This window comes from Gavialis gangeticus, unplaced genomic scaffold (genome assembly GCF_001723915.1).
Source record: "Gavialis gangeticus isolate Ggan-Ray unplaced genomic scaffold, GavGan_comp1, whole genome shotgun sequence".
Classification (NCBI taxonomy): Eukaryota; Metazoa; Chordata; order Crocodylia; family Gavialidae; genus Gavialis; species Gavialis gangeticus.
The window spans coordinates 51,196,405-51,204,471 of record NW_017728996.1 but is presented as its reverse complement, the minus strand read 5'-3'; the positions used below and the strand labels follow the sequence as shown (position 1 = coordinate 51,204,471).

The 8,067-nt window shown below is 41.0% G+C and overlaps 1 protein-coding gene across 3 annotated transcripts in view; it reads left to right on the top strand.

The window, feature by feature from the left end:
* BBS4 (Bardet-Biedl syndrome 4) overlaps positions 1 to 8,067 on the top strand; it is an 87,710-nt gene that overhangs the window by 38,556 nt on the left and 41,087 nt on the right. The window lies entirely within an intron of this gene.

Genomic DNA, 8,067 nt, shown 5'->3' with positions numbered 1-8,067 from the left:
TGACAAGGTGCACCAGCAGGGCTGGCGGGGGTTAGCAGGGGAATGAGGGGCATGAGCAGGGCCAGGGAGCTGGGGAGGGGGAGTGAGGGACACCAGCAGGGCTGGAGAGGCTGTGGTGGGGAGTGAGGGACCTTTCATTTTAATCATTGATTTTGGGATTTTTGTCAGATAATTTACAATTTTTTATCAGAGAATTTGCAATTTTGTCATCAGGGAAAACCAGGATCTCTGGAAATAACAAAGCACTGCAGGACACTGGTGCATTTCTTGAATTTGAGAAAGCTTACAGAACTGAATGCAACACTACTTGTTCCGGGATACTCTTTCTTTCCTGGTCAGCTCTGATAAAGAGAAGCTTGCTGCTTTGTACAGGATTTGGACATCCCTTTTTATTACTGACATGTACTGTGTACCATGTCAGTATTGCAAGTGATGCTAGTTCAGGGGCGGGCAATTATTTTGAGCAGAGGGACTGCTTACTGAGTTTTGGCAAGCCATCGAGGGCTGCATGACAGGCAGCCCAGGGCAGATAAATATGAATTTTCTAAATTTTTTAGGGGCCCCATGGGCCGGATAGAATGGCCTGGCAGGCTGCATCTGGCCCCCAGGCTGCACTTTGCCCGCCCCTGTGCCAGTTGCACTTTTTTGCTTAGTCTCAGCATAGAGGCTAAGATCTGAATTAGGCTGTGGTGCCCAGCGGTGGACTAAGGTTTTTTGGGGCCCTGTGTAAGAAAAGGGTTAGGGGGCCCCTCTGCCCTGCAGGAAGGGGAGGGACCTCTTTCCATCTTCTACTCCTGGTGCTGTGGAGGTGTGCAACCCAGTTCTCACTCACTGGTGAGTTACGGTGAGCAATATAAAGTAAATAAGAAGAGGATTTATTTGCCTACTTATTTGCATGTTGTTTCATATATAATATACAAATAAGTAGGCATATAAATATTCTTATTATTTGCTTTATATTGCTTACCCTAACTGACACATGAGTGAATGAGAACTGGATCGAAACTGAAGAATAATTATGGTATACCTAGCAACACTGAACCCAGGCATCCAAGGGGAAACCTAGGCATCCCGGGGAGCCTTATTTAGCAGGGACCCCTGGGCTTGAGCCCTGATGGTGCATAAATCCCACCTGTGGTGGTGCCTGAACTGTGGTCCCATCCCTGAGCTCACTTATTTACACTGACTCTATTAGCTCAGATGAAGGTATAACACGTACATTTTCTAAAAAGGATTTCCTGTGTAATCAGTTCTCTAATTAAAAAGAAAAATACTGGCAGGGAGCTGAGGGAGAGAAAAACACCTCTTCATTGAGGCATTTGCTCATTAATTTTGCGGAGCACTTGGATACCATGGTGACAGGTGCCGCATAAAAGCGTGGGAGGGCTCTCGTGCTAAGGTGAGTTTGGATTCTTGTTCACCTTCTTACACGTGGAAGTAATTGTAACCTTTGCAGTAAAGTCAGGACCAGTTGATCACAGAGACTGAACTTTCCTTTCACTTCTAATGTTCCCTGCAGAACTAGTATGAGGATAAACTCCTCTGTGGCTAAAATGAGGCTCAGGAGTTGAGTCAGGCCAGAGCATTTCACCAGGACTAAGTTACAGCATACTAAGGGTATGTCTGCAACATGGCAGTAGCATGTCTCAGCCAGGATGTTCCTGAGCTTGCTCCAAACCTGAAAATTCACTGCTGAGACTGCTCTGGGGCGGTCCCTCTGTGGGCCACTCTCAAAACTTTGGTCTTCTGGGATATTTCTATGTTTGGAGCATGGGAGAAGGATCAGATGGGTGGGACATGCTCAGAAATATCCCAGCCAGGACACGTTGTTGCTGCTACAGTGTAGACCAGTGATTCTCAACCAGGGTGCTTTGAGATCCTTTCCGGGGTGCCACACAACATTAACACTACCAGGTGTGCAAACATAATTCACAAGATAAACTCAAATAGTTTAAATAGGAATCCATAGTGGCAAAAACGTTCTGACCTATTGTGGTCTGTCTGAGTTGTTTGCAACAGAAGTGTGCATTTCCCAAGTCAAAAAAAAAAATGAAAATTAAGAGCTGGCATTTTCTTAATGACATGCCTTGATTTTAATGAGCTCCTTTAGTCTAATTGGGGTGCCTTGTGTCTAACAAGATTGAGAACCACTGGTGTAGACATACCCTTAAAGTTCAAAGGGACTATATGGACATTGTTGTGGCTCAGTGGTGATATGGTTTGGTTTCTCAGTATAACCTCCATGGACTTCTGATCATATAACAATGCCACCACTGTGAATTTTCCTATACAGCTGTGGCTGACAACCTCTCAGAACTATGGGCCAGAATGACCTGGCTCACGTGCAAGTTGGGCTGGTGTTCGGACCCACCATCTCTGCCTCTATTTCTCCCCCCCACCCTGTAACTGCAGTCCCAGCACAACTCCCTGCTGCCTAACCATGGTTTGGGTGGGGGCAGAGACCTTCCCTTCCTTGTCCCAGTACCAGAACACCACCCAGCTTTCCAGTCCGCAAACCAAATCCAACCCTCATGTTGCCAAACCTTGCCATACACCATCATGAGTTTTTTTGTAAAGTCAACAGACAGCTAATATTTTAAAGTAATAATAATAATAATAATGATAAATAATAATAATATCTGAAAAATGAACTCTCTTGACTTTCAAGGGACCAGAATTTCTTCTAGATTGGGCCAGGGGTTTCCTTGGTGTTTTTACATTAACTCCCAACAAAGTAACACTAGGGACAGGTTTGACCCATTGTGCCAATTTCTTTTTAATTTTGAATTCACTTTAAAGCCCAAATACCTACCAGAATTTAAAAAAGACTTTTCAGTTAGACCTCAGCAAAGAATAGCTGAACAGCTGACTTAATTTCCATATTCAATATTTCTTACTCTCTTTTACCTGTACACCTGATTGATCTTTTTTCAATTAATTTTTCTTTTTGCTCAGAATTCATGTTCATCTGCCAACTTGCAAGCTGGATTTTTTTCTAGCACCGCTGGGTTTGTAAAAGGTATCTGATGTGATTGCCAAGTTTCACTCAAATACAGAAGTGCAAGTAGTAAACAGTACTGTTCTGAGAGCTTTAATTTCAAGGCAGAATTGTTTGCACATGCTTTCAAATGAGGGAATTCAAATTTTTAATAGGTTTTAATTCAGAATTTCTTCTGGCTATTGATCTAGTTTTATTGCTATGCACAACTGAATTAACATCTCTGAGAAACTCAAATATATCCCATGCTTGATAGCAGCTAGGTAGCAAGCCAACTGTGGCTGCTGCTCGTAAGTAAACTATGGTACTTGTTTATTGTTACCTTATTCTCTTCCCCATTTGTATATCTCCATGTCTGGTGTCTTCATGTATGCAGAGATCATAAATCATTTGGCGTGTGACAATATTTTTATTGTGTGTGCAATGCCCAGGACAATGGCCCTCATCAGGCCCTTTAGATGCTACTGCAGTTAAAATAATAAATATAATCCTCATTTGCAAATTTAGATGTTTTTCTTCCGTTGTTGCTCTATTACAGGGCACATGTTATGGGATATTATGGCATTGGTACATTCTCTGTGTGTTGATTCTCTCATCATTACCCCCCCTCCTATCTGCTGCCCTTTCTTACCCTTATTAGTCTCTTCCCACTCTCACCTCAATGCACTAAATCTTGGGTTTCAAAGTTGAGCTTGGGGGGAAGGGAAATGAAGTGAGGCTTTATGTCTCAAAGGGTAGAGGTGGTAGAAGTGTTCAGCACATTGTAATGGGTCCTTGGCTCAGTCTCACCTGGTTCAGTTCTGCATCCAGGGAGGCCAACAGCTACCAAGCTGCTGACAGGGAGCATCTGGTTGTTCTCTACCCCAAGAGAGCCATTAACAGTACTAAGGTCCTCCACTTTGGCTGGCACACCTGCATGGTGGAAGACATCCACTGGCAGGTGAAAGGCTACATAATCATTGTAATAATACAGTCAACTTGAAGTACTGTGTACTATGAACACAGCTAGAGTTCCTTTGACTCTTGGTGTCCTCCCTGAGAGATTGGCTCCTGCTCTAGTAGTCATTCACCCCGATACTTTATTCACTGTATTTGGAGCCTGAGAGTATATTTCTCCTTAATGCTCCAGTGACTTCAAAAACCTGTAATTAAATTTGAAGAGAGCTGTTTAATAGCATGTATATAAATATGCTGTAATTACAAAATATGGAGAAGCAAGCACAAATAGTTTAATTTCATGTTGAGGTTTTCATAAAAGATAAGAATCCTAAATTTCAATCCTTTGAGAAAATCTATAGTGTGGGAGCAAAATAAAGAGTGATGGCAATGTGGCAAAGACATGGTCCTGGAGATCTTGCACTGATTCTGTCACTTCTTTCCACTACAATGAGTTTCTTAAAGGGGGACTGTCAGAAAAGAAAAATCACATAGGTGACAATGGGCTCTGCAATTAATCATTGGTTACTAGGAAAACAGTGGGTCTGGATGCAGGCCCCTTTAATTCTTTTAGACCACTCCAGAGAAACTGGCACTTATATTGACTGTGATATTTAATCATCATATATTGATGCCTAACCCCCTGTCTGAATCACAGAATGATGCTAGGCTATTGTAATCCCCAAAGAACCCAGAAGATAATTATGAAAGTAGAAGACCAACTTCCCTTCTTAACAGAGATGTAAAAATTTTGGCCAAAGTAATTGTGCCTTCCCTGGACGGGTCTTGGCTAAACTGATTAACAGATAACTGATTTTGTCCGTGGCTAGAATTACGTAGATGGCATAAAGACCTTGATAAATGTGCGTTACTCAGTCTGGCAAGGTTCTAACCCTGTTCGATAGCCCCTCTCAGTGTGGAAAAGGCCTTTTGATTGAGTCAAGTGGGAGTATGTGTTTCAGACACTAATTAGGATGGGATTCCAAATATACTATTTGCCATGTAGAAGTCCCCAGCGTAGCACTATAATAAATGGTTCCTGATCTTCTTCATGCTAACTCATTAGAGGGCTGAGACACGATGCCCTCTTTCATCTCTGCTCCTTTGACCTCTCACTGCAGCCCCCAGTGGGTTGGACCCAGTCAGACCCCATTCTTCAGGCCATTACAGTAGGAGATGTGGCACATAAAACCTGGATGTGTGGAAATGTCTTTATCATTCTTTCCAGCCCAGCTTGCTCTATTTCCAGTGCTTTTTAATAATGTCAGTATGGAAATAAAGCCTAGTCATAGCACCAATCTTCCTTGCAGCAGACCTTTGGGGAAAAAAAGAAATAAAACCTGTTCTTTGTCCTTTCTTCATGATTAGGGCTTTTTTACCTTCCTCTTGTACCTGCAAGTCCTCTCTCTTTTCTTCAGAAAATGCACAATGATCTCTTGCACTAAAGTAGTCTTCCTTAACTGGCTAGAAGCATGAATGTAATCAAGATAGGGGTTTTTTTGTTTTTGTCTATCTTACTAAGGTGCTCTGTATCACAACTTACAGAGATAAACTTATGTCATCCACTTGGAAAGGCTTGAACTGGAATGAACTGCTTTTTTGGGCCCAGAGGAGATGGAGTACTTGGTCACATTAATTCATTGCTTTCTGGGAGGAGTATAGGGCCTTCACAGTAATCCTTTATCTTTTCCTGTCATTGTCTCACTGTTTCACTTAACTTCAAGTCACACCAGCCTCCTTTAGCTTGTGATGTATTCCTTTTCTCCAGAATGTTTCTGCTTTTCTTTCTCTTTGGACATGTCTACATGTGCATTTAAGTGCACCTAAATGTAATACACATTAGCTTAATGCATATTAAGCAGGTTTAGGCAGGCTTCTACACATGCAGGCATTAAAATGCATTAATGCTGTGTGTGGACTGACTTGGGAATAAAGTTAGTCCCAAGGCAGTCCACACACACAGCGTTAATGCGTTTTGACACATCTACATGTGCATTAATGTGTTTTAACTATTCACACCTAAATTTGATACCTGCATTTGCAGGTATCAAATTTAGGCACAGTTAGCCCAAAATCACAATTTTTAAAGCACATTAAGGGTGCTCATGTGTAGATGTGTGCCCTAATGTGCCTTAAATTTAAGCTAATGCGCCTTAAAGCATCTTGTGTAGATGCACCCTTTGTGTCCCCTGAGGCTTCCTCACTAGGGCTTATCTAACAACGTGCAGTACCTCATTTCTTTTTTGAATATAGCTAGTTGATTTCCATTTTCTTTCTTTACTGGTAGCATCAGTGGGTCTCTCCTGTGTTCCTCTGTATAGTTCCCCACTTCATATCCATTCAGGCCATTTAATTTCTAAAATATGACAAATACATCTATTTGTAAAGATACTCTATTTAGTAATCACTATCAAGGTAATAACATGATCAGTACAATATTTTTCTTTCCTGTACCCAACCTACTTGTTCCTAACTTGTTCCATATTTTTGCCAGGGATTTGCTTATTGTGGAGAAGGGCATAATGCCTCCTCCACTGTCACACTGCAAAAGGTCTAATTTCTTTGTGTGTTAAAGCAAGAGGTTTTGCTTTCACTCATTAAGGAATCTACAGCTTATACTGGTGAGTTCATAGGCACTTCAGTGGAATTTGACCATTTAACAGCTTGACTATGTATTCTCTCCATTTCAGGAGTTTTTCCATTTTCCAGGGCACTAAAAGCTTTTCTTATGTCTGCTTGGCCTGAATCTTCCACTCAGTAGTGTAAGTACGTCTAGGTTACCCGGCACCAGCCCTTGTGCGTCCACTCAAAAGGGATGAAAAAAACAGTAGTTCCCATGGGCACCCAGGGCACAGAACCTGCTTCCATTTCTTGGCAAGTCTGAGACTCCTCATTTTGAAGTGTATTACTGTGATTTCTTACTCTAAGCAGCACAGTACTGGCAAAGATGTTGTAATTCTTACTATGGTTGAAATGTTGATGATCAAAATTAGGTTACTTTATAGCGGGATTTAGGATTGTGCATAGTGGCTGATTGACTATATCCTTTGTGACTCTCAGTTTCTAAATTTACAATCATGTCATGCTGCTCTACGAAAAGGGAGCTCTACCAGACCCCTGCACCCTGGTTACCTTCTGCAAAGAAGTTATATTCAACCTGTATACATGCACCATTTAACCCAAGAGAATCACAAAATAACAGCTTTGTCCTGCTTGACCTCCTGATGAAGCCAGCATTTTCAACAAATCAATAAAGATTTAAGCAACAACCTTAACATTATCATTGTAATGACATCCCTGCAAAAAGAAAACTGCAGTATCTTAAATCAATCTGGAACCATACATATTACAAAGCTTTAATCGTAATCATCTGGTTATTACATGGTATCACAACAGAACAGAATGAAGGACTTTTGGATGCCTTTTTTGTACTTTATCATATATAGATTTCTTTTTCAAATTTAATTCTGAATTCCCTGGGCTTATAATGGGTTATAATTAAAGTATCTCTGTAATCTCTTTAAGTGTAAATTAGTGATATTTACTCTTAACCTCAGCTCTTTCATTTGTCTGGCAGCATTAAAAAAAAGCAAATTAGCTTATACAAATTCTTTTAATTTTCAGTTATTTTAAGTGGTGTTTTTAATATTCAGAGAAATTTGTTATTTTAATCACTTTTTTAGTCTTTGTCTAAGTGTACTCTTCATTGCTAAAACAATGTCATATAGCAGTCAGCATTTTGACTGTTATACCATGGGGTGAGTGAAGAAATGTGTATTTACTACTGGTGGAAATTTATAGCCCTGACACTAGTAAAGTTCAAAGTTTCTAGGAGATGCTAATATTTTGTCCTTATATTGTCTTCTGACAGCACTCATTCCATTCATCTGCTGAACTCCCTCTTTTCTCATAGCTGATCTTGACCTGTGCTGAAGGCTGGTGGCAGCTAGTATGGACCATTTAAAATGATATCCTCATCTTTCTATGCTCTAGTTATTAAAGCCAAGTGTGCACCTCCATTTGACAGCTATAGGAGATTGCTTGGGTCTGCACTGCACAGGGTGGGGGTTAGAAGGAAGGTGGCCTAATGGTATATCATAATAGCTTCTGCTGTTACTGTTGCAACAGTCTTT